This window comes from Musca domestica, unplaced genomic scaffold (assembly GCF_030504385.1).
Source record: "Musca domestica strain aabys unplaced genomic scaffold, Musca_domestica.polishedcontigs.V.1.1 48, whole genome shotgun sequence".
Classification (NCBI taxonomy): Eukaryota; Metazoa; Arthropoda; class Insecta; order Diptera; family Muscidae; genus Musca; species Musca domestica.
The window spans coordinates 1374304-1400525 of NW_026712340.1; the positions used below are offsets into that span (position 1 = coordinate 1374304).

The following is a 26222-nucleotide window of genomic DNA, read 5'->3' on the forward strand; positions in this document are numbered from 1 at the left end:
TAAACCTAACGAAACCTCCCAATATTCGGTATTTTGATGATTTTAGCTACATTTTTTATCAGAATTATCATTAATTTGGTTTATAGAGTTCGTAATAGACACCACTCTCAGAATCTCGGAATCTTCCGAATGTCCTTATTCATGAGGGTTGATAATTGAGAAGTACCGCTATACGAAATTTGAATGAAATTTTGAAGGTATTTATCCTTTGAGAAATTCAAATCCAATTTACAGACAATTTGATCGAAAAATGTACCAGAGACCTTGAAAAATACAAGGAGATATTTCCACTTAATCAGAACCAGAAACGTAAAATGACAGCCCATAAATAATAGAGAAATATCGGGCATCTTAAAACCATGGTACAATAAGTGAGCCCGACTTCTGCCAATTTTGTGCATATATTTATTATGAAAAATAAAAGCAAAATATTTTCAAAATCAATGATTGGAAGAAACTTAAATTGGGGCCGCGCATTAATGATATTAACCATATTTGCCACGGAATTGAAAGAACCCTTAGGATCATATTATTGAGAGAACATCCAGGCATTTCATTCATCTTTCGCGCTATTTGTCTCATTAATAATAAGGAACAAAAATATGAAATAAGTGAAAACAACCTGTTGGATATAAATTTGAAAAATTCTGACAAAAAGCGGGCATAACCTCATGGCTGTATTTCCGTAGTTTTACGAAGCTGTTATAACTCCTTATTGTACCATGCTTAAAGCTAATAAGAAAAAATATGGAAAACTAGCCATATTTGAAAGTTCTATTAAAAATTTATACTTTATCTGGACGGATTGCGATTGTAGCAAATATTTTGGGGCTTACGTTTTCTACAAAGCGAACATAATTAAATACGACATCAAAACTACATCTTAACATAGATTCATTCATGGTACAATAAGGAGGTAGAACAGGGGCTGGATTCTTGTTCTATGAGAATATGAAATGAAAAATATTTCCTTTATAACATTTTTCATTTGACATTTCTTTCCTTTATAAAAATTTTCATTTCACATTTTCATAAAACAAGAATTGAGGCCCAGCTTCGTAAAACTACAGAAATACAACCCTGAGGCTATGCCCGCTTTCTGTCATACTCATTCAAAATTTTATATTTTCATTTTTTCATACTTTCCCTCATATTTTAATGAGTCAAATAGCGCTAACAATGAATGAAATGCCCAGATTTTCTCTCAAAACTATGATCCAAACTGTTCAATATTTCAATTTCATGGTTAAACTGGTTAATAACTTTAATACGCGAGCCGCAATGTATATGTCTTCCAATCATTGGTTTTGAAAATATTTTTTTTCATTTTCAAAACAATAAATATATACACAAAATTGGCAGAAGTCGGGCACACTTAGAAAAGAATTGTAAACAGCTGATAGCTTTACCTTACCTTTTTATTGTACCATGGATTCATTATTAGTGTCCGGCTCGTTTTACAATTCTCGTGTATAATTGTAAAATTAATAATAAATAAAAAAATAATAGTGTTGATATTCATAATAAAATTTATAATATAGACTATAAAAAACTATAAATTTATCTTATAAATTTAAAACTTTCCTCGACATTTAAAAATGATCACAATCCCCATAAAAAACGCAAAGTGTGCATCATTGCTCACACTGCTCAAATCAGCCAAGTGAATACACTACAATTAATGCTGTCGTCGTCGCTGCCTTAACGAAAAATAACGTTGGCGACTTCGTAGTCGTCGTCGTCGCCGTTGATATGGTCGTACACTTTGATTGTGTGCTACTACCACGACTTTCTAAACAGCTGAGCGAATGTATACTAAACTGACAACTTAAAATTGTACAACACCAACAACGAAATGAAAGAAAAAAAAAAACGAAAACATACACGAACACAGACACACACCCATGCACAATACATGGCAACAAAAATCATAATAATAACAACAGCAGCAGCAGCAGTAAGTAGTAGAAGAAGCAAAAAATAAACGACTACGTCAACATTAAATGATAACTACATCACACATAGCGTACATAGAGTATATATATATATATATGATATACATAAATACATAAAAGTGTATGTATTTATGTGCTTTTCTTATTTAGCTATAAGAAAATAATAATATCTAATAAAAGTAAACGAAAACTGTTGTTAATAGCAAGTGTTTCTGTACTACGACGTTTCAAAATAATAAAAAAAATCTCAAGAAATAAGTACTAATTTACAACAACAATATAATCCCAATATGTAATCATATTAATGGGCATACCACAAAGCAGCAGCAGCAACAACAACAACATCAACTACAACTACGTATTTTTTATCAACAATAGACACCCTTCCCTTCCTCTATTTACGACGTAGTTAGTGATTATTTTCTTTGTTTTGTTACATGCCTGCTCCCCCAACCAGCCATACACCACCCTTTCCCTTTGATAATGCTTTGTTCTTGTCAGTCTCTCTCTCTATCTCTTGTCCTCTCTGAACGGAGAGAATTCATTTGCATCATCAACATAACATCACACAGTCGCCAATTTCAATGGGAAATCCATTGATTTTGTGTTGCCCTTGCCTAGCAACATCCCAATTGAGTTGAGAAACATTTTTTGAGCTATCTAATTGGAGTGCAGTGTGATATTTGTAGACTAGGGCGGACCGTAACATGGTGAGTTATTAATATAGACAAAGAGATGTTGTGAAAGGTGTCATTTTTTCTAAAATGTAATACCATGTTCATACTGGCATTTCAACTACATTATTCGCTTTTATAATTACGTACAAAAATTAACGCGTTCAGACTACACGAACGGTAATACAAAATTACAGAATTCCTATGTATAATAAAATATTGCAGCGGAACTTAATCCCAGTTTTCGGGTTTTGATTATAATCTTCCTTGATAGAGGTTATATAGGGTGTGAAAATGACAAAATATTTAATCGGAAATAAATTTATTCTTTTTTTGCCAGCTTTACGTCTATATCTAAGGAAAAACTATAAAATATAAATTTGACAATGAAGGGACACCAAAAAAGTTCGGCCTTTAAAAACCCTCCACCCTTTGGAACGAATCTGGAAATTTTCAAAATAATAAAATCCGTTAAAAATGTTGTTCAAATCTTAAAAAATACCGAATAAAGCCATTATATTGGGGTCCATACGAAAACGTGGACCTGCATAGGCAACTTTTGTCATAAGCCATTACAATATTCAAATACGAAATGTAAAAAAAAACCAGTACCTAAAATCATGAAAATACCGAATATAAGGAAGTACCGTCATATCAGGCCTATACGAAGACCTGGATCTGCATAGACAAATTTCTATCACAGGCTGTAGTACCTATTAGGAACTTCAAATACGAAATTTCGGTGAATGTCGGTGAATATTGTACCTAAAATCGTCAAAATACCGAATATGGGGAGGTACTGATATATGGGGCTTACACGAAAACTTGGACCTGCATAGACAATACGGAATTTGAAACAACTCCGGTGAATAATGTCGCTAAAATCATCAAAATACCGAATATTGGGAGTTACCGTACTATGGAGGCTATAGGAAGACATGGGCCAGCATTCGCAATTTTTTATTATAGGCTGAAGTTACCCATTATGAATTCTAAATACGAAATTTCAAACAACTCCGGTGAATAATGTTCCTAAAATCATCAAAATATCGAATATCGGGGGTACCGATGGTCGCTCTCCGCTCGTATTAATCGACCGTGGCATCAGAATAAGTGCCGAATATTAACGCGAAAATATTCTGGAGGGTGCATTAAAGTCTTGGGTACGCAAACATTTTGGCCGCAGACCTTGGACATTCCAACAGGACTCAGCACCATCGCACTCAGCACGCGCCACCCATGAATGGTTACAAAATGTGGTTTCTCGCTTCTTTTCCAGCGCACAATGGCCAACAAAATCTCCGGATCGCAATCCGTTGGACCATTGTATCTGGAGTATTTTGGAATGCAAGGTTGGCACAAAAAAATACCAGAGTGTCGATCACCTCAAGCAAGCGCTTCGTCGGGAAAGAAGCAAATATTCGGGCAGCTTGGCCGTTTAAAGACCATAATTCTTACCAAAAGTGACCAATTCGAAGAAATCTAAATTTATTCAAAATTTTTTTTTGCTTTCATTCAATAAAACTTAAAATAAAAGATATGTAAAAATTATGGCCTTTGACTTGCAGTTGCAGTTTTTTATCTCACCCTGTATAACGCTTTTTTTAACTGGTTTAGTCATCCGCTTGCTTCTTGGGAAAAGAAAAAAGGAGCGTAGGGCCAAAATCGAATCGAGGTGAAACTTAAACTCCTTTGTACCTCTACAAAGAAGCCAGCCGATGACAGTCAAAAAGTGTTTTTTTTTTGTATTCTCACCTTTAGTTTGTTTTCGCTATGCTCCTTCCAAGCTCAGCTCTTAATAGCATAGAGTGCTCTCAAACCTATCACACGATTAACAAAGGCAATCTTCATCACCATCATCAGTCCATTGTAAATTACATCTCTTCCTCGATCTCTTAATTTACGCTAATCATTATGACCTCGTTACAGAAGAGTTGACACACAATAAAAAAAACTCGAACCTTTGAAAAAAAAAATACTAACGCAAATTAAGGCACTCCTCAAAGTGTTCTATGCCTGCCCACACACTCTGAACACCCCCAGTTTGGGGAGTGAAAACTTGTTATCTCCCGACATCTGTGCCCCCCCCCCCCCCCTCTCTTCTCGGGCTCTATTACGTGTTACACTATTCACTTGGAATATTTATTTTTTTTTTATTATTATTTGCTCATTTTCCATTCCACTTTTCGGAATAGAATCAACGATAGGTACTCACACTGAGAAAAACCACTTCAGTCAATGGATGGCAGGCAGGCAGGCTGGCAGGCTGGCTGGCTGACTGATGTTGTTGTTGTTGCCAGTGGTTGTCAGAGGCTGTCTAACTAAACGTTGCTGGGGTCGTTTTTTCTGTTTTGCTTGCTTTTTTCCATTTCACTTCTAGAAAAAAAAAGAAAATACCCCAAACAGCTGAGTGTGGCATGGATTTGTTGTTTATTTATGTGGGTATGTATCAGCTCTATTCCATGCCCATGTGTGTGTGAGTGTTGGTGTCGGTGTGGTCAACTAGTAGAATATTCGAAATATTTATTTCAAGGCATATCACCAAGAAAACCACATGATATTAAATTAAAAAAAAGAAGGAAAAATTTAAGTACCCTTAGTTGGGAGTGGGTATTTCAGAGTGGTCATGTGTGTGTGTGTGTGTGTCTGTGTGCCAGTCAAAGTGATAACATTGAGCTGGTTTTATCACACACTGGCAAACAAACAAACATGTTGTACATAACAGCATAACATGTTGTTGTTGCAAATACCATATGATTTTGTTTACTTCGAACAAGTTATAATGTGCGTAGCTCTGCCTACGTAGCATAACAAAAAAAAAAACAAGAGGCAGAGAGAGAGAGAGAGAGAGAGAGAGACGACGAGTGAGAGATGCTAGAGAGAGAGTAACAAAATAAACGTAGAGTTTCTCTAATGCAATGTTTGCCAACATTTTATTTTCAGGGATATCAACCAGGGATGGAAAGTTCAGTAAAATTGATTTTTTTTAATAAGTTATCCATGAGGGAAACTAAATTCATTTCCTAATGAGTTACACCCAAAATCTGGAGTTATGTTTACATGACCGACAATTACAAAGGTAATCTCATGCCAACTTATGATTACAATTTTTCATACCCTCTACCACATGGTACAATGAAATAGAGGTAACCTCATTTCAAAAAAGCATTCCCAGCTCTGGATTTTGTGTAATTTAACTTGTCAAATTTCAGTGCATAAAAACAGTCCACATCGCCGATTTTTTTGTGTACACCATAAATCCAATGTATAGAGGTTTTGACAATGAGATGTTGTCAAATGTATAAATGTGAACAAATTGTAAACATATGATTGCATGACTTTACATTCTTAGTTTTACCATGCCCTCCAGCCTACATAGTATGGAGGGTATATTAAGTTCGCCATTTCGTTTGTAATTCATCAAAATAATAATTTTAGACATAACCAAGTATAAACAGGGTGAGATAAAAAAAAAACTACAACAAAGTCAAAAGTCATAAATTTTAAATTTTATTGAATGAAAGCAAAAAAAATGTCGGAAATAGCAACAAATTTTAGAATAAATTTAGATTTGTTCGAATTGGTCACCTTTGGCACGAATTATGGCCTTCAAACGGCCAATGAAACCGTTACACTCTGTCCGAATGTTGCCCCGCCGTATTTTGGTCCATTCCCGGCGAAGCCCTTGCTTGAGGTGATCGACACTTTGGTATTTTTAAGTGCCAACCTTGCTTTCCAAAAAAATACTCCAGACACAATAGTCCAACGGATTGCGATCCGGAGATTTTGCTGGCCATTGTGGGCTGGAAATGAAGCGAGGAACCTTATTTTGTAATCATTCTTGGGTGGCGCGTGCTAAGTGCGATGGTGCTGAGTCCTGTTGAAATGTCCACGGCGTGAGGCCAAAATGTTTGCGTGCCCAAGGCTTTAATACACCCTCCAGAATATTTTCGCGTTAATATTCGGCATTTATTCTGATGCCACGGTCGATTGATACGAGCGTAGAGCGATCATCGGCTGCTATGGCGGCCCACACTATCACCATGGCCGGCGCTTGAGTTCTGGTGCCCATCCGAATGTGCACATTCTCAGCTGACCTCTTTGGGAAGTAAATACGATCATTTTGTTTGTTTACCAACTGCTGGACAACGAATGTTCTCTCATCGGAGAAAACCAAATTCGGCAGTTCACCACTTTCGGCCTTACTTGGCAATTCTTTAGCTCTTTTGAGTCCATTTTATTTCTGATGCGGTGAAAGTTCTTGCACTTTTTGGAATTTCAATGGCTTTACCCCGAGCTGATTTTTCAATATTTGCCGAATGGAACATTGCGATATGTTCAGCTTACGAGCCATTTTTCGGCCACTGCAAGGCGGGTTTCAATCAAGTCGCTTCTTTACTTTTCGAACCATTTCTGCTGATTTTGCTGTTTTCGTCTGTCCACTTCCTTGACGTCCCAGTATCGCGGTAACGAGCGAGGGTACGAGACACAAAAGATTTATTCACATTTAAATGCTGGAGTGCTGCTCTAACGATAGCCACTTGTGGTTTTCCAGCCAAATATAAAGAAATCGCACTATCCCGCTTGAATTCCATCACGAATAACTTTTTTTCTGCGAAATTCTCAACAAAATGCTTTTGTACGCTTGTAAACAATTTAATGAGCAGTCACTCGGAATAATTTTAACAGCTGGCGGACGAGTGGCTTAGAAAAGACAGCAGTCTGAAATTGGTTGCAGTTTTTTCATCTGATCCTGAATGAATTTTCACCTTAAGTGCAAAAACTTCCAATTTTATTGTCAAATTGTCAAAAGTAGCTACTCGGATGAAGACTCCCGCTATAGAGAGAGGGAGAGCGCGAGGCACAGTAGATTTCCGTTAAAATTTAAATTGTTAAATAATTTATGTCGGGCAAATAAATTAAAAAAAGGCAAACTTAAAATTCCTTGACATTTCTTTTGGCCAACGAACTTGTTTTCTGTTCTGTTTTCAATGTGTCATTTTTTGTTTGTTTGTTTGTTTTGAAATTGCCCGAATTCTATTGACATCTCCGTTCAATAATTTCATCGAACGATGATGGTCTTAATTCTGTTTATTTATTCTAATTTTTTATTGGATTTTATTTGGTTAAACTGCTTGGGGGTCATTACTCTGCATATGAAATCCCTCTCTCTCTCTCTCTCTCTCTCTCGCTCTTTATGCACACGATGACACACAAATACGTTGGAGCGCATGTGGATACGTCACAGCATTCCCAGGAAGGCATTTGTTGAAAAGTTCTTTGTTCAAAAATTTTTGCATCGCAAGAAAAAGAGTGGTGGCAGTTATTTTCGCTTCCAGAAACACGGATGACACGGAATATTAATTAACTTTTGTGGGAATTCTTTGTTCTGAATTGTTGCGAAATTAGGATAAGAAAAAAAAGAGAAAATTAAATGTAACAAAGATTCGTTATAATCGTTTCCGGTTGAGTTGTCAAAAGTCAATTAGGAAGATTTGTGTGCTGCATCCATGGTAGAACAATTCAGGTAGTCATATCGACACAGTTGCTGGGTCTATGAACTGTGAAAGCAATTTTGGAATTGACATTTTTAAAAGAAAAAATTATTCAAATTTGTAAAGAATGTTAAAAAATGCATATCACAACAACCTCCGATTGGCTTCGTATAGGAAAACATATACAAATCTACTTATTTTTGAAGAAACATTGAAAAAAATTTTGATACATCAATGTTCCAAAGCATTGATGCATCTACCTGTATTCTTCTACCATAACCAGATCACTAGTGGAATTCTCTAACTTTTTGAGTTACCGACAAAAATCGGTAGCTTTGAAACCCAAAATGTTGATATCAAAAAGGCTAAAGTTGACAACATTGGTATCTATCGGTAGGCCTTAGCGACTACTTTGATGTTATCGCTAACTTTTCGAAAAATCTCGTTAATTGCCGAAATTATAAGCATTTTACTTGTATCGGCTTTTGTCGGTAACTCAAAAAATGAGTTAGAGAATTTCACTACAGAGTCGATTAAAAAAAGGAATTCACCTATAATAGGTTCGTCCGGTTATTTTTTCCGCAGAAGAATTGTCCAGAAGCATTTCTCTTGAAAACCTCTGAGGAAAAATGTGAAAAGTAAACAATCACTGCAAAAACTTGCAAGCAATCAGCTGAGTTGTCAAAACAAAAAATTGTTCGCCATAAAAAGAAATGGAGCACCCAAAAATTTAAAATGAGCCGAAAAATAAAAGAGATTAGGCCTGTGATTTCCAAACTAAAGGTGAGAGCACATAAAACACTTTTTGTCTGGCTTAAGTCATCAGATGTTTTCCAAAAAAAAAAAAAAAAAAAAATAAGGATCTCTTAGGGCCAAAATCGAACTAAATCAACCTAAAACTCCTTTGATCCTCTACGAAGAAGCCAGCCGAAAACCGTTTCATGTACTCTCACCTTAACGATGTTTTAGTACCTCTTGTTAATCACCGGAAGGAGAAGAAAAATCAAGAATTTGCAAGCACTCAGTGAAATAACTGTCAAAATTTCTCACTCGAAAGAGAGCGCTCTTTGTGCCAAACCTTTTTGTTAATGATTTTAAGGTGAGAATACAAAAGACACTTGTTTTGCTAGCCTAAGTCATCGACTGGCTTCTTCATTAAAGAACAAAGGAGCGCAGGGTTAACAAGTATAAATTATCGCCCGAAATTGAACTAAGTCAACCTAAAGTTCCCTTGTTCTTTTACGATAAAGCCGTCCGATGACAGTCAATGAAACCTTTTCTATATTCTCACCTTTAGGGTTACCAAACTCACCTAATTTAAATTGGCAACATGCACCAAAAACGTCATAATCGACTTGTGGAGTTGGGAAGACGCATCAGAAATCAGACATAAACTTATCTAGCTCAGATATCCAACATAACCTGTCCGGTATAAATTTTACCATTTTAAAGGAACTGTAGTACCCATTAAGATCTTTAAATATAAAATTTCAAACAATTCCAGCGAACAATGTGGCTAAAATCATCAAAATACGAAGACGTGGGCATGCATACGAAATTCATAGGCATAGGTTGTGGTACCCATTGCAAACTTCGAATATGAAATTTGAAACAATTCGCGTAAATAATGTCGCTAATATCATCAAAATACCGTATATCGGGAGGTATCGTTATATGGAAGCTATACGAAAACGTGAACCGACATGGCCCATTTACGAACTTAACCTGCCTACTGCCAAAATACACATTTAGGGTGATATGAAAAAACTGGAACCAATTTCAGACTGCTGTCATTTCAAAGCCACATGTCCGACAGCTGTTAAAATTATTCGAGTGACAGCTCATTATATTGTTTATAAGCGTACAAAAGAAGTTTGGTGAGAATTTTTACAGAAAAGCCCTCTAGCACTTAAATGTGAATAAATCTTTTGTGTCTCTTACCATCGCTCGTTACCGTGATACTGGTAGCGTTGTCAGATGTCAAGGAAGTGGACAGAAGAAAACAGCAACATCAGCAGAAATGGTTCGAATAGTAAAGAGGTGACTTGATCGAAACCCGCGTCGCTTTTGAGCTGAACATATCGCAATATCCCATTCGGCATATATTGAAAAATGAGCTCGGGGTATAGCCATTGAAATTCCAAAAAAGTGCAGGAACTTACACCGCATCAGAAAGAAAATAGACTCAAAAGAGCTAAAGAGTTGCTTCGCTTTGCCGAAAGTGGTGAACTGCCGAATTTGGTTTTCTCTCTCTCCGATGAGAAAACATTCGTTGTCCAGCAGTTGGTAAACAAACAAAAAGATCCTGTTTACTTGCCAGAGAGGTCAGCCGAAAATGTGCACCTTCGGTTAGCCACCAGAACTTAAGCGCCGGCAATGGCGATAGTGTGGGCAGCCATAGCAGCCGATGGTACCTCTCCGCTCGTATTAATTGACCGTGGCATCAGAATAAATGCCGCGTAAATATTCTGGAGGGTGTATTAAAGCCTTGGGCATGCAAACATTTTGATCACAGACCTTGGACATTCCAACAGGACTCAGCACCATCGCACTCGCATCGCACTCACGCGCCACCCAAGAATTGTTACAAAATGAGGTTCCTCGCTTCATTTCCAGGGCACAATGGCCTCCAAAATCTCCGGATAACAATCCGTTGGACTATTGTGTCTGGAGTATTTTGGAAAGCAAGGTTGCCACTAAAAAATACCAAAGTGTCGATCACCTCAAGCAAGCGCTTTGCCGGGAATGGGCCAAAATACCACAGAGCAAAATTTGGGCAGCATGCAACGGTTTCATTGGTCGTTTGAAGGCCATAATTCGTGCCAAAGGTGACCAATTCGAACAAATCTAAACTTATTCTATAATTTGATGTTATTTCCGACATTTTTTGCTTTCATTCAACAAAATTTACAAAAAATGTAAAAACTATGGCGTTTGACTTTGTTGTAGTTTTTTTATTTCACCCTGTACAATGGATATGTAAATAAACATTTCGAAAATGAGATGTTGTGAAATGTTTGATTTTGAAAAAATTGCGTGACGTTACCTTCTTAATTCTACTATGTAAAAGAACAATGGAGGTTTTTTAGGTTGACTTGGTTAAATTTCGACCTATAATTTATGCTTCTTCATCTTAAAGTGGAAATACATAAAGAGCATATTTGATTGGCTTAAGTCATCGGCTGGCTTCTTCGTAGATGAACAAAGGAGGTTTAGGTTGACTTAGTTCGATTTTGGCCATACGCTCCTTTGTTCATTTCCGAAAAGCCAGCCGATGACTTAAGCCAGCCAGATAATTGCTTTATGTATTTCCACCTTAAAGTCAGTAAAAAAATTCTTCTATGTATATGCAGCTTAAAGGTGGGAATACCTAAAACGCCTTTTTATGACTGGCTTCAGTTGTCGGCTGGCCTCTAGTAGAGAAACAAGGGTGTTTTAGGTTGACTTAGTTCGATTTTAGCTCACACTTCTTTGCTTTTTTTCAAAGAAGCCAGCCGATGACTTAAGCCATTCAAAAAACCGTTTTATGTATTCTCACCTTAACGTTGGAGGATAATACAAGATTATTTTCTGGGATACTAATGGACCAAAAAAACAAGGATATTTCCTTAATTTTCTCAAAAGGCCCCATTGGTCCATGGGAATTTGAAAGAATATTTTTTGGAAGACCCAAGGACTAAGATTAATTTGCAGAGTGCCAAAAGACCGAAAAACGTTGATTTCCGGATTTTTTTATGAATGATTTTTAAGGGGGCTTGTGGGTCAATTGATGTAGATTTTTAAGAGTTTTTTAATTTTTAAGAGTTTTTCAAAGCTTAAATCGTGACTTTGGCATGAAAATACAACACTGTCATCGACTGGCTTCTTCGTAGATTAACAAGGGAGTTTTAGGTTGACTTAGTTCGATTTTGGCCCAATGCTCCTTTGCTCTTTTTCAAAGAAGCCAGTCGATGACTTAGGCCAGTCAAAAAAGCGTTTTATATATTCTCAATCTAAGGCTTACACGAGCCTCTCTAATGTGGGTACAATTATTAAAAGCTGTGACCATTTTTATTGACCTGATCTTCGTCTTTCTCGCATCATCTTGGAATTAACCCACACCAAAACTTTTTTTTTTTAAAATACCTTCATTTGTCTGACATCATCATCAACCATAGATACTCATCATCAATATTTAAAAAAAATCATAATTAATTATGGCTATGTATATAACCAAATGTACCTCTATACTGTTATTTTTGCTACTTTTCACCGATGACCTCAATCGCTTAGCTAAACCCCCCAAATATCACCATCATCATCTGTTCATCAGATGTTTTAATGTATTTTTAATCATATGTTTTGGCGAAAATAATTAAGATTGTCAAAAGAAATTCATACCTGACACACATCGGCAAATAGATGTTCTCACAAAAACATAAAGGTACGTTTCTAAAATGGCCACATGCTACATAGGTATGTATGTGGGTACATGTGCCAAAATGCAATATTTCCGGAAAATCTACATAAAAAGTACACTTTTTTTTAAATAGAAAATTTCAACGTTCAAAAATAAAAAAAAACAACAACAAATGACTAAATCTACAGAGAGTGCCATAGAGCACACTTCAAAATAAACAAGATACATAACCTTGAACATTGAATGACAGCAGATAGGTACACTCAAGAAAAATAATATAGACACAAACAAACTAACAACAACAAAAAAAAAACATAACCAAGAACCTCTTGTGTCATAACGAAATCCAATGAGACAATGATGACACAGGTAGTGAATGGTTGGTTGGTTGGCTGGGTACCCAAAACTACTCAAACACGGCCAGATGAGAATAACAGAAAAAATTCCAAATACAGCGCAGACACATCAATTGTCGTATTGGAATTTAAATCAACATTTTACAAATATTGAATAGACGAATCATAAACACACACTGTGTGAGTAATGTATTTTGAAAATAAATTGTGACATCAGCCAAGTTGACATTGCTGAGCATAGGGTATTCGTATACCTGATTGTGTCAAGTGACCCAATACCATTTCCATAAACAGCTGTTTTAGCATCACTCACAGTGTCATAGTATGGCATGAGAAGTGTTGTCAAGTTTTCACACTAGAAAAAATCGCTTAAATTTAAAAATAAACAATCAAAGCCGTCATTCTTGTGCGAAGAAAATGACATGGCAGAATTAACAAATTAATTTCATTTACACAAACGGTAATGGCAACGCTTTATCATTTTGAACTAATTTTAAAAATGTATTCCATAACTATTTATGCAAGACGAGTGGCATATTTTTTGTAAAATTTAAAATAAAGGCATCTAACGCTTTCGAGTTGATTGGAGAGAGCATTTGCTCGTTTTTATACCCTCCACCATAGTATGGAGGGTATATTGAGTTTGTCATTCCGTTTGTAACACCCCGAAATATAAATATATTTTAGACCCCAAAAAGTATATCTATTCTTGATCAGCATAAAATTCTACGTCGATTTAGCGATTTCCGTCCGTCTGTTGGAATCACTCTAGCTTCCGAACGAATTGAAGTAGATTGATAAAATTTTGCTCAAATGTATGTTATGTCTGCTGGACTTTTGGTATTGAAAATGGACCATGTAGGTCCACATTTTGGTATGCCCACATATAACAATACCTCCCGATATTCGTTATTTTAATGATTTTAGCGACATTATGCACCGGAATTGTATCAAATTTGGTATTTGAAGTACGTAATGGATACTACAGCCTATGACAGAAAATTGTCCACGCAGGTCCACGTCTTCGTATAGCTCCCATATAACGGTACCTCCCGATATTCGGTAATTTGATGATTTTAGCGACATTATTCACCGATTTTTTTGTGAAGCTTCGCATTAGAATTTTTTTAATGGTTTATGACAATGGTTATTGTTTTTAAGATTGCCAAATTCGTTCCAAATGGTGGAGGGTATTCAAATTTCGGCCCGGCCGATTAACGAATTATATAATTTCATATTAAAAAAAAAACAAAGAACCTATAGGTTGACTTAGTTCAATTTCGTTCCCTAATTTACACTTGCTCTTTGTTCCTTTACGAAGCAGCCGTCCGATGACTTAAGCAAGTAAACAACTTGTTCTATATGTTCTAATCTTTAGCTTATGTAAACTTACCTCTTGACTTTAACACTGGGAAACATTGGCCGCATAATTTATCTAGAAAATATAGAGAAAACAAAGTTATAGACCACCAAATTTTAGATACAGATGTTATAAAAGTTAGACAAAAAATATTCTTTACACTGCAGAGATGCTAAAAAGGATATATAATAGTAATTGGCATCATGGCCCACTAGAGTTACTAAATCCGGTAAACATTACCAACAAAATTCCCAACTCTCCAGAATGAGCTATGCAAATGCTGATCATTTTACAAAAATGTCAAAAATTTTAATAAATTTTAAAATTTTATTGATTTCGCAATGGGTCTTAATACTCTGTACAAAGGAAAAAATAGCGTTTTTGAGTGCCTAATTTTACGTAAGTAAAATGATCATCTGTGTATATATACAGGTTGGGATGAATAAAAAACTGCAACAAAGTCAAGCGCCATAATTTTTACATTTTTTTTTGATTTTTTTGAATTAAAGCAAAAAATGTCGGAAATAGCGTCAAATTTTAGAATAACTTTAGATTTGTTCGAATTGGTCACCATTGGCACGAATTATGGCCTTCAAACCGCCATTGAAACCGTCACATGCTAACTGAATGTTGCTCTGCGGTATTTTGGCCCATTCTCGGCAAAGCGCTTGCTTGAGGTGATCGTCCCTTTTTATTTTTTAATGTGCCAACCTTGCTTTCCAAAATACTTCAAACACAATATTCCAACTGATTGGTATCCGGAGATTTTGGAAATGAAGCGAGGAATCTAATTTTGTAACCATTCTTGGGTGGCGCGTGCTGAGTACGACGGTGCTGAGTCCTGTTGGAATGTCCAGGTCTCCAGGATATTTTCGCGATAATATTCGGCATTTATTCTGATGCCACGGTCGATTAATACGAGCGGAGAGCTACCATCGGCTGTAATGGCGGCCCACACCATCACCATGGCCGGCGCTTGAGTTCTGGTGTCCAACCGAAGGTGCACATTTTTAGCTGACCTCTTTGGCAAGTAAACACGATCCATTTTTTTGTTTACAAATGTTTTCTCATCGAAGAAAACCAAATTCTTTAGCTCTTTTGAGTCTATTTTCTTTCAGTTGCGGTGTAAGTTCTTGCACTTTTTGGAGTTTCGATGACCTTACCCCGAGCTAATTTTTCAATATTTGCCGAATGGAATATTGCGATATGTTCAGCTCACGACCCATTTTTCGGCCATTCACCATTTTCGAACCATTTCTGCTGATGTTGCTGTTTTCTTCCGTCCACTTCCTTGACGTCGGGCTACGCTACTAGTATCACGGTAACGAGCGTGATAACGATAGCCATTTGTGGTTTTCCAGCCAAATATAAAGAAATCACACTATCACGCTTTATTTCCATCATGAATAACTTTTTTTCTGGAAAATTCTCACCAAAATGCTTTTGTACGTTTGTAAACAATATAATGAGCTGTCACAGGAATAATTTTAACAGCTGTCAGACGAGTGGCTTGGAAATGACAACATTCTGAAGTTGGTTGCAGTTTTTTCATCTCACCCTGTACGGTCTGTAGGAAATATCGATGGACAAATTAAATAAAATATATATAAAAAAATAAATCTTCAAGTAACGTATTTTGAATTCACTGCCGAATCTACAAACTAACGGAATGCATCACTGCTTTCTCCAAAATTTCAACTGCTTCCAGGATTGCAACAAGGAAACACTTATAATTGTATATCTGCTAATGCTAATTACTTTGGAAGATATAATGTTTTCCATGCAGACAGTTAAAAATGTGAATAAAAGGCATTTTTTAACATCAATTGTCTCTATATTAGCTTATTCGCTATATAATTTTTGAATATATTTTGATATGTAAACAAACATCAGCTGAGCGGCATTTCTATCCTCTACGAAGATGCCAGCCGATGACTTAAGCCAGTCAAAAAAGCTTTTTATGTACTTTCACCTTTACATCGATGGAGTAAAAAAAAAAACGCCAATTGGGCAACACTGATCAAAAGCATTCGTTGTTGGTTTTGGAAATATATCAACCAAGCTAAGATGAAGAGCAGGTTTTAGATAAAATACAATAACAATTTTTGTCTACCCAGCAAAAGTTAACAACAAAAAATACACACACACACACAGACACACTAAGTATTAGTTTGAGAGATACACAATTTGAGGGAATGGTAGTCCCCCATTACTTGTGGGGACAGGTTATAAAGCGCAGTAGAATACAAAACAGACAAAAACAAATGAAAACAAATAAAGACATGTGTATATAAGTATATATACTCTATGTACATATGTTTTTATATAGCAAAAGCAAAAACTTGATATATTTGTATACATCACAAAAAAGGCATTGTCAAAGTGTCTGTCAGTGGGAGGGGTAATGATTGGAAGGGAGGGGGGGAGGCTAACACAAATACACCAACACGTGATTGTGTTTTAGTTTTCGTTTTTTTCGTTTCTGTATTTATATTCTCAATCAGCTGTTTTTTGTGATCATTTGCCGTTGTTGTTGCTGTTGCCAAGTTGTTAGGTAGGTAGGTGGGTAAGCTGCTGAATTAATAACTATGTTTTTATTATTGTTGTTGTTGTTATTTGCTGCTGCTTTTTTAAAAACACAAAGAAGACTGACTTTTTGAGAAAATAAACACGTACCGTACCTATCGACTTTGTGAAACGAAACAAAGACGAAACAGCCATAAGTCAAAGTCACTCCATCTGGGTATTGCTACATTTACACGATTTCGATTAAGTTTCGAAATGGGTAACTATAAAACGCAATTAAAAAAACAATAGATTTACATTATGACATGTAAAATAAGTCGGAGAAAGGAAATTATGGCAACATAAAGCGCTTATCTGGCTGGCTTAAGCCTTCGGAAATGATCAAAGGAGCCTAGGGCCAAAATCGAACTAAGTTAACCTAAAACTCCTTTGATCATCTACAAAGAAGCCAGCCAATGACTTAAGCCAGCCAAATAAGCGCTTTATGTATTTCCACCCTAACCTATTTACCATGGAAGAATATGTATTCTCAGCTCGGCTTTTTTTTGTAATTGACCTCTTCAAATTTTACTTCCATCTCTGATTTTTGTATACACCAAGGATTCCAATTTATGCATTATCATAATTTGAAAAAAAAAAAAGAAAAATGTAAACATATGATTGCCCCAGGTTGCTGTCTTTATTCTACCAAGTTTTCTAATATGAAGTTGGGTTAAAGTGAGGATATATAAGTAGCTTGGCGCACATTTGGCTGACCTAAGGGTGCAAGTACATAAAAAGCTTGAAGTCAAGGCTAGGCATATTAATGTCAAGTTATAATGGACAACGACGGCAGGATTTTATTGCGACCCTGTACTCCCTTTGTGAAATGTCACAAAATATGCCTAGCCATGACTTCAAGCTTCTTATGTAATTGCAGCTTAAGTCATCGGCTGGCTTCTTCGGAAATAAACATATGTGCCTAGGGTCAAATTCTAAGTCAACCTTAAACTCCTTTGTTCATCTACGAAGAAGCGCTTTATGTATTTCCACCCTTAGGGTGTAGATTCAATTATATTACGTATTTATGTTGCTTAGGTACTGCCATGGTAGAAGAATACAGGTAGATGCATCAACGCTTGGGAACATTGATATGTCAAAATTTTTAAAATGTTTTGACAAAATTGAGTAGATTTTCATAAGTTTTCTTACAAGACACAACAACAATTTTTACAAAATTTCAATAATTTCTCATTCAATATTTTCAATTCCAAAATTGGTTTGACAGTTCATTGTCCCAGCAGCTGTGTCGATGCGACTACCTGTATTCTTTTATCATGGGTACTACTTAAATCTTTCTAACTTAACATAATCGCTGCCACATAATTATTCTTATCTATTCTAGTATTGAATGGAGAGCATTGCAGGGCTGCTTGTCATTTCCTTCAAACATACAGGGTGAGGTAACAAAAAAACTACAACAAAGTCAAACGTCATAATTTTTATTTTTTTTAAATTTGAGCAAAAAAAGTTCGTAAATAGCATCAAATTTTAGAATAAGTTTAGATTTGTTGGAATTGTTCATCTTTGGTCTTCAAATGGCCAATTAAACCGTCACACGCTCTGCAGATCGACACTTTCGTATTTTTTAGTGGCAACCTTGCTTTCCAGTATCTTTCAGACACAATAGTCCAACGATTTGGCATTCGGAGATTTTGTGGAGGCCATTGTGCACTGGAAATGAAGCGAGGAACCTCATTTTGTAAACATTCTTGGGTGGCGCGTGCTGAGTCCTGTTGGAATGTCCAAGGTCTGCGGCCAAAATGTTTGCGTGCCCAAGGCATTAATACACCCTCCAGAATATTTTCGTGATAATATTCGGCAGTTATTCTGATGGCACGGTCGATTAATACGAGCGGAGAGCGACCATCGGTTCTTATAGCGGCCCACAAGATCATCATAGCCGGCGCTTAACCCTGACCCCTTTGGCAAGTAAACACGATCATTTTGTTTGTTTACAAACTGCAGGATAACGAAAGTTTTCTCATCGTAGAGAGAAAAAACTAAATTCGGTAGTTTTCCATTTTCGGCCGAGGGAGAATTGCTTCGCTCTTAGCTCTTTTGAGTCTATTTTCTTTCTGTTGCGGTGTAAGTTCTTGCACTTTTTGCAAATTTCAATGGCTTTACCCCAAGCTCATGTTTCAATATTTGCCGAATGGAACATTGCGATATGTTCAGCTCGCGAGCCATTTTTCGGCCACTGCGACGCGGGTTTCGATCAAGTCGCTTCTTTACCATTTTCGAACCATTTCTGCTGATGTTGCTGTTTTCTTCCGTCCACTTCCTTGATGTCCCAGTATCACGGTAACGAGCGATGGTACGAGACACAAACGATTTATTCACATTTAAATGCTGGAGTGCTCTAACGATAGCCACTTGTGGTTTTCCAGCCAAACATAAAGAAATCAAATTATCCCGCTTGAATTCCATCACGTATAACTTTTTTTTTTTCTGGAAAACTCTCACCAAACTGCATTTGTACGCTTGTAAACAATATAAGGAGCTGTCACTGGAATAATTTTAACAGCTTTCGGACGAATGGCTTAGAAATGACAGCAGTCTAAAGTTGGTTGCGGTTTTTTCATCTAACCCTGTAAGTTCAAGAACAGACATATAAATTTGATATTCCTGAGATATAAAATGTTTTACGTGCCAAGGAAAGCCGAAAATAAAAGAATATTTATAATTTTTGTAAAATCTGCCACTCGTCATAGGAAAATATTTTAGATATGAAAATAGATTTTATTCGAAAAATTACAAGGTCGAGTTCGTCAGAAAAGGGTTGCCATATCCAATTTAGCAAATGAGTTTACCATTATTGTTTTACCATGGGAGAACATGCAGGGTTGCTTCTCATTTCATTCAAGCATATCTACTAAGCGCATGGATATCTATAGTTGTGTTCCAGTACTTTTTTAGTGGTAAAACTAGCAAAAGAGAGAACAGTTCGAAATGTCATTCTCATTTAGGTATGCTCAAAAAATAAGGGAACGGAAAATTAGCAGAAATGCGATAAAATGTCAAAATTCCAAAAGTAAACAGTCTAAATCGGACTAGTGTAACCTTACTGAAAAGGACGCCAAAATTTAAAAATGTGAGTATTGAAGACGGTAAGTTAAAATTAATAATCTATAATAATAATTAATAATCTGAATCCTCATCCATACTTTCATTTTTGTTTTTTGTACGACAAATATTAGTTTTTTCTTTAGTCTTTAAGTTGATCATTTTCTTTATTTTTGTTGTGACGCGCGAACATTGAAATGTATCAATACATTTTTCAACCTTGTTAGCCCCGCCAATTAAATGTCAAATTTACAATATGCCCATTTCTGCTCATGTAGCTAAAACAGGCAGAAATGTGCACCACCCAGCGCCATTTTTTTCTCGAGAGAGCTGCAAGTTTTGCTAGTTTTTGGAGTACGGGAACGCGTTGTAGCAGAATTAGTACTAATTTGTAGGTTCTGGAATACAACTTATGTGTATGGGTCATAACTTTGATTATCTTACACATTATCGTATGCGTCAGCTTACAGGATCACCGAATTGTTGTTTTTTATTGCAACTGAATAATTAATAATTTTGGAATATTTATTTTTGTTACATTTTCCCAGCGACTCAACCGCACTCAAAAGTATGTACAAAATATTTTGACGACGGCAGGATTTGAGTACGGCTTTGACATGCCTTTATGATATGTTAAGAAATATGAAATATGCCAAGCTGCTTATGAAACACCACCTATACTGAACCTAAATCACATCCATACGGAGAAAAGAACACAATTTCTCGAACATACCTCCTGTTCCTTTGTTCTGTAAAAAAAACTTCGACTGGTTTTTATGATTTGTGTGCAATATAACAAATTCTTAGTATTTAATATTTTGAAAAAAAAAAATGGTAGACAATTGTCAGGCAATAAAATACAACTCTTTGTGGCAATAAAATACAACTCTGATCTCAACCATTTGTCTTGTGCAAAAGCCTTTACTCATTCTCCCACTGATGGAGTGTAAAAAAGCTTCGACTCATTTCTATACTCAGCGTAGTTTTGTTAATAGTTTATTGTCCAAATTGCTTTTATTTGTTTATGTTTTGTTTCGTTTTTCATTGTTTTTTTTTTCTGTTCTTTTTTTTGTTTTGTTTTGCAAAGCATGTTTGACAAGTTTTTTCTTGGTTCGTCGAAGCAAAAAAGAAGTAACGTTTTGTTGGCCCACTTATTGTTGCTATAGGACTGGGTAAACAGACCAAGTTCAAGCTAGAGGTAGTTTTAATCACGTTTTTTTGTTTAATTTCTATGTTTATGTGTTACTTAGCTGAAAAAAAATGAGTAATAGAATCGTTTGCTCTATGTTTAAAAGTGGCAAAATATAGAAATATGACCAAAAGCAATAATTTGAGAGAATATTTTAGTTGGGAGCGTGGCACAATAAGAGGAGGTGGAATAAAGCTACCTCCTAAACACATTTTTTGTGACCCTATTCTGTCAAAAAATATACATGATTTGTATGTGTATGTGCAATGTTTTTAAAATTCATTTGAAACAAAAATTCATATTTTCAGCAATAATGGGCAATACCTTTGACAATTTTACTCATGGTAGAATAATACAAGTAACAACATGTGTTATTGTACAAGTTCTTGTAGTTCTGGGACAGAGAAAATGTTGTCCTTTTGTAAATACGCGCCGATCGTGTTGGGAAAAGACACTCCGATTTCTTTTCACAGCTAAATTATTATTTTATTTATTATCATCTTACATACTATTTTAATACTAAAAATAACATCCATGTATTCAGGGTGAGATTAAAAAACTGCAACCAACTTCAGACTGCTGTCATTTCTAAGTCACTCGACCGACAGCTGTTAAAATTATTCCAGTGTCAGCGCATTATATTGTTTACAAGCGTACAAAAGCATTTGGGTGAGCATTTTCCATGAAAAAAAGTTATTCGTGATGGAATTCAAGCGTGATATCTTTATATTTGGCTGGAAGACCTCAAGTGGCTATCGTTAGAGCACTCTCGTACCATCGCTCGTTACCGTGATACTGGTAGCGTAGCCCGACGTCAAGGAAGTGGACGAAAGAAAACAGAAACATCAGCAGAAATTGTTCGAAAATGGTAAAAAAGCGACTTAATCGAAACCCGCGTCGCAGTGGCCGAAAAATGGCTTGTGAGCTGAACATATCACAATATTCCATTCGGCAAATATTGAAATATGAGCTCGGGGTAAAGCCATTGAAATTCCAAAAAGTGCAGGACCTTACAAAGCAACAGAAAGAAAATAGACTCAAAAGAGCTAAAGAGTTGCTTCGCTTGGCCAAAAGTGGTGAACAGCCGAATTTGGTTTTCTCCGATGATAAAACATTCGATGTCCAGCAGTTTGTAAAAAACAAAATGATCGTGTTTACTTGTCAACGAGGTCAGCTGAAAATTTACACCTTCGGTCGACCACCAGAATTCAAGCGCTGTCCATGGTGATGGTGTGGGCCGCCATAACAGCCGATTGTCGCTCTCCGCTCGTATTAATCGACTGTGGCATCAGAAAAAATGCCGATTATTATCAAATGATCGCGAATATTCTGGAGGATGTATTAAAGCCTTGAGCACGCAAACATTTTGGCCGCAGACCTTGGACGTTCCAACAGGACTCAGCAAGCGCCACCCAAGAATGAGGTTCCTCGCTTCATTTCCAGCGCATAATGGCCAGCAAAATGTCCGAATACCAATCCGTTGGACTATTGAGTCTGAAGTATTTTGGAAAATAAGGCTGGCACTAAAAAATACCAAAGTGTCGATCACCTCAAGCAAGCGCTTCGCCGAGAATGGGCTAAAATACCGCAGAGCAAAATTCGGGCAGCGTTCGACGGTTTCATTTGCCGTTTGAAGGCCATAATTCGTGCCAAACGTGACCAATTCGAACAAATCTAAACTTATTCTAAAATTTATGCTATTTCCGACATTTTTTGGTTTCATTCAATAAAATTTAAAAAATGTAAAAATTATGGCGTTTGACTTTGTTGCAGCTTTTTTTTTATCTTTAGGGCTAAATACATAAGAAGCTTGAAGTCATGGCTAGGCATATTAATGTCAAATTATAATGGAAAACGACGGCTGGATTTTAGTGCGGCTCTGTAATCCCTTTGTGAAATGTCACAAAATATGCCTAGCCATAACTTCAAGCTTTTTATGTATTTGCAGCCTTAGGCTGGAAATACATAAAGCGCATATTTGGCTGGCTTAAGTCATCGGCTGGCTTCTTCGTAGATGAACAAAGGAGTTTTAGGTTGACCTTGTTCGATTTTGGCCCTAGGCTCCTTTGTTCATTTCCAAAGAAGCCAGCCGATGACTTAAGCCAGCCAAATAAGCGCTTTATGTATTCCCAGCTTTACCCTGAATATGCCCAAGTCAGAGATGGTTTCTTACTATTTGAAATTTCACTTTCATTAATTTTGCCTAATTTGTTTCTCGATTTATAGCGCGTTTAGATACAAAATGTTATCGGGATTAAAAGTGCGTTCATAAAATTGAAGATTGTGCCGCTAGGGTTAACATATCTAGTGGTTTAACCTTGTGTGTTTACCGCTCAGCTGATGTTTGTTTACGTTCAAATACTAAAGAGAATGCAAAAAATTGCCAAACAAGATGCATCAAAAACCCTAATGTGGAGAAAATTGATGTTAGAAAGTAGGTCTTCATTATCTGTAACAATTTTAGGGTAACCAGACACACTTATTGTTCGAATGGAAAATGTAAACAACGCCTTTGTGGAAAAATTTGCGACTTCGGGGTGTACTCAGTGATACTTTTCATTAGATAATAGATTGTACATCGGATTTATAATAAATCCGATTTTGAGATGTACTTTTGTATGGTTAATCAGATTGAATAAATGCGAATTATTCAATGTCATGAAGTACAATATATTACTATATGAAAAAAATGCCAGCACTTGCTGTTATCGGTAGTAATATTACCATAAATCAATGGGGAGCAAATCACACTTGGTACAACATCGATAACATTCAGTATCGATAATAGTTAAATTGAAGTAATGTGGCGTTTCCACTGCACTTGATTCGCTCTCTATTCGTTGTTTGACCCTTAACTATGAAATAACTACTTAATTCTCCACACAAAATTTTCTGAGCGAACACTCATATTGTTACGTTGTTCAAATCAAATCACTCTCAGAACAACGAAAAAATATGTCCCATCCCTAACAAATGAGAGCATTTATCGAAAAAATAAATTATGACATTTAAAAATTAAAAATAGAAAAATTTAATGAAATTTTAAAAATTTTTGGGAAGACTGAAAGTTATGAATGAAAACTACAATGTTGAATGGCGTATGTACATTCAAACGAAAGTACATTATGTTTTCTCTCTCATTCGAGGTACGCATTTTGTCCACGAGTTGAAATTTCCACAGAAAACTGCAAACAAAAGAGGCAATATTTTCAAAATGTTTCTATCGGCAGAAAAATGTTTGACAAGTGTCTCTCCAGCAAAATTTAAAAATAGAAAAATACAAAAATATGTTCAAAATGTCAACATTTGCACAAAAAGTTGAAAACGTGAATGAAAATTGTAAAATTAATGATATAATTATTCTTTGGTAGAATAACAATAATTTCTTCTATTCATATTAGGGAGAATTTCATGTATTTTTGTATGAATTTTCAAGTCAACAAATAAAATTTGTGAAAAAAGGAATTATTTTGCTATGAATTACGAATCGTGTCGTATGAACGGGTTAATTCGTTTACCTAATTCTGAGAGCGAACAACGTGATTGAAAGTGTAATGAGAACATAGTATAAGACTTGGTATAATATCGATAACATTCAATATCGATAATAGTTAAATAGAAGTGATCATGGTAGAAAAATACATTTAGATGCATCGACGCAGCTGCTGGGATAAGGAACTGTCAAACCGACTTTGAAATTAAAATATTTGTAAAAATGTTGAAAAATGCATATCAAAATAAACGCCAATTTGCGTCGTATAAGAAAACGTATAAAAGTCTATTTTTGACAAACATTTTAACAATTTTGACATATCTATGTTCCCAAGCGTTGATGTATCTACCTATATTCTTCTTCCTCTTAAAATAAATTTAAAAAAAAATCCGGATTCTCCAAAAAGTCGTCTTTAGAAGTAGGTCAGGAACATATACAAAAATTTTAGAACCCAAAAAAAAAAAAAATATACAACCCAATTTTATTTTGGTAATTATCGAACCGAATCGAATATTATAAAAAATCGGTAATGATAAAAATTAAAGTTTCCTCCCACGAAAATCAAATTTCCAAAGCTTTTAATTTCGTCTATAGTTTTTTTTAAATAACAAATTTTGATATTGTTTATTTGACCTACTATTCGTATGCGACCAACTATTTGAAGTAAATATAGCAAAGTAACGGTAACTACGCAGTTTTCTATTTTATCTAATACCCTAACAAAAAAATATAAACAAAGAAAATTGAATTCAAAAAAAAAAAAAAAAAAAAAAACACAACATAAGGTTACTCCGTCACAACGGGGAACCCTCTCCACCCCCTTCCTCCCACTATTTCTTGCTGACATTGTATTGTTATTCTCCCAATGTATTATGGCTACTCACTTGGTTTGCTATAATTTCAAGCGACACTGTGTGAATACTCAAATACCGCAAACTACGCAGTTTTTTTTTTCTTTTTTGTATTAATAGTTTGAAGTTAATGTGTCATCGTTAACATCCAAACATACATATTTATGTTTATATATGTATGTATGCACATAATTATGTCTGTTAATATGTATCAAATTTGGAAATGTTTTTATTTTTTTCGCCAAAATATAAACAAACTCATTCATTTCCTCTTCCCACTCCTCTCTTCTCTTTGGATCAGCTGTGTCTGGGTGACGTCGCGACATCTCCCCTACATTAATTTGGCGTATATTGTTGTTTGTTAGATACATACAAAATGTATGTAAATAAACACATACAATTCCCCTCCTCTCAAGAAATATATATTTTATAAAAAAAGTTTCTATGCCCCCTCACTCCTTCTTCGAGTGTCGCAAAGTGGGGGAAATTGCCACTAGGCCTATGATTTATTCAAGTGTGTCAAACTCATAACAGATTATGTGTGTGTTGGAGTAGTAGAGTATGGGGCATAACGGTACGCAGACTGTGAGTGAGTAATTAAACGACTCATAAACTGTGTGGGGTCATTTACTCTTGGGTAAAGTTGGGGTGGGGAAGCAGGACACAAAATTTAATATAAAAAATAAAGCAATTTATAAGTTTAGTTGGAAATAGGAACAGGCAGGGGGTGTAAGAATAAAGGTGGGAATAAATAAAGCGCTTATTTGGCTGGCTTAAGTCATCGTCTGTGTTCTTCGTAGATGAACAAAGAAGTTTTAG

At 35.7% G+C, this 26222-nt stretch overlaps 1 protein-coding gene across 1 annotated transcript in view; it reads right to left on the reverse strand.

Moving 5' to 3' along the window:
* Positions 1 to 26222, reverse strand: part of LOC101892996 (protein Atossa) — a 127651-nt gene that overhangs the window by 42654 nt on the left and 58775 nt on the right. The window contains exon 3 of the mRNA XM_020038773.2: positions 14273 to 14314. The gene's annotated coding sequence lies outside the window, so the exon portion shown is untranslated. The remainder of the gene's footprint in view (positions 1 to 14272; positions 14315 to 26222) is intronic.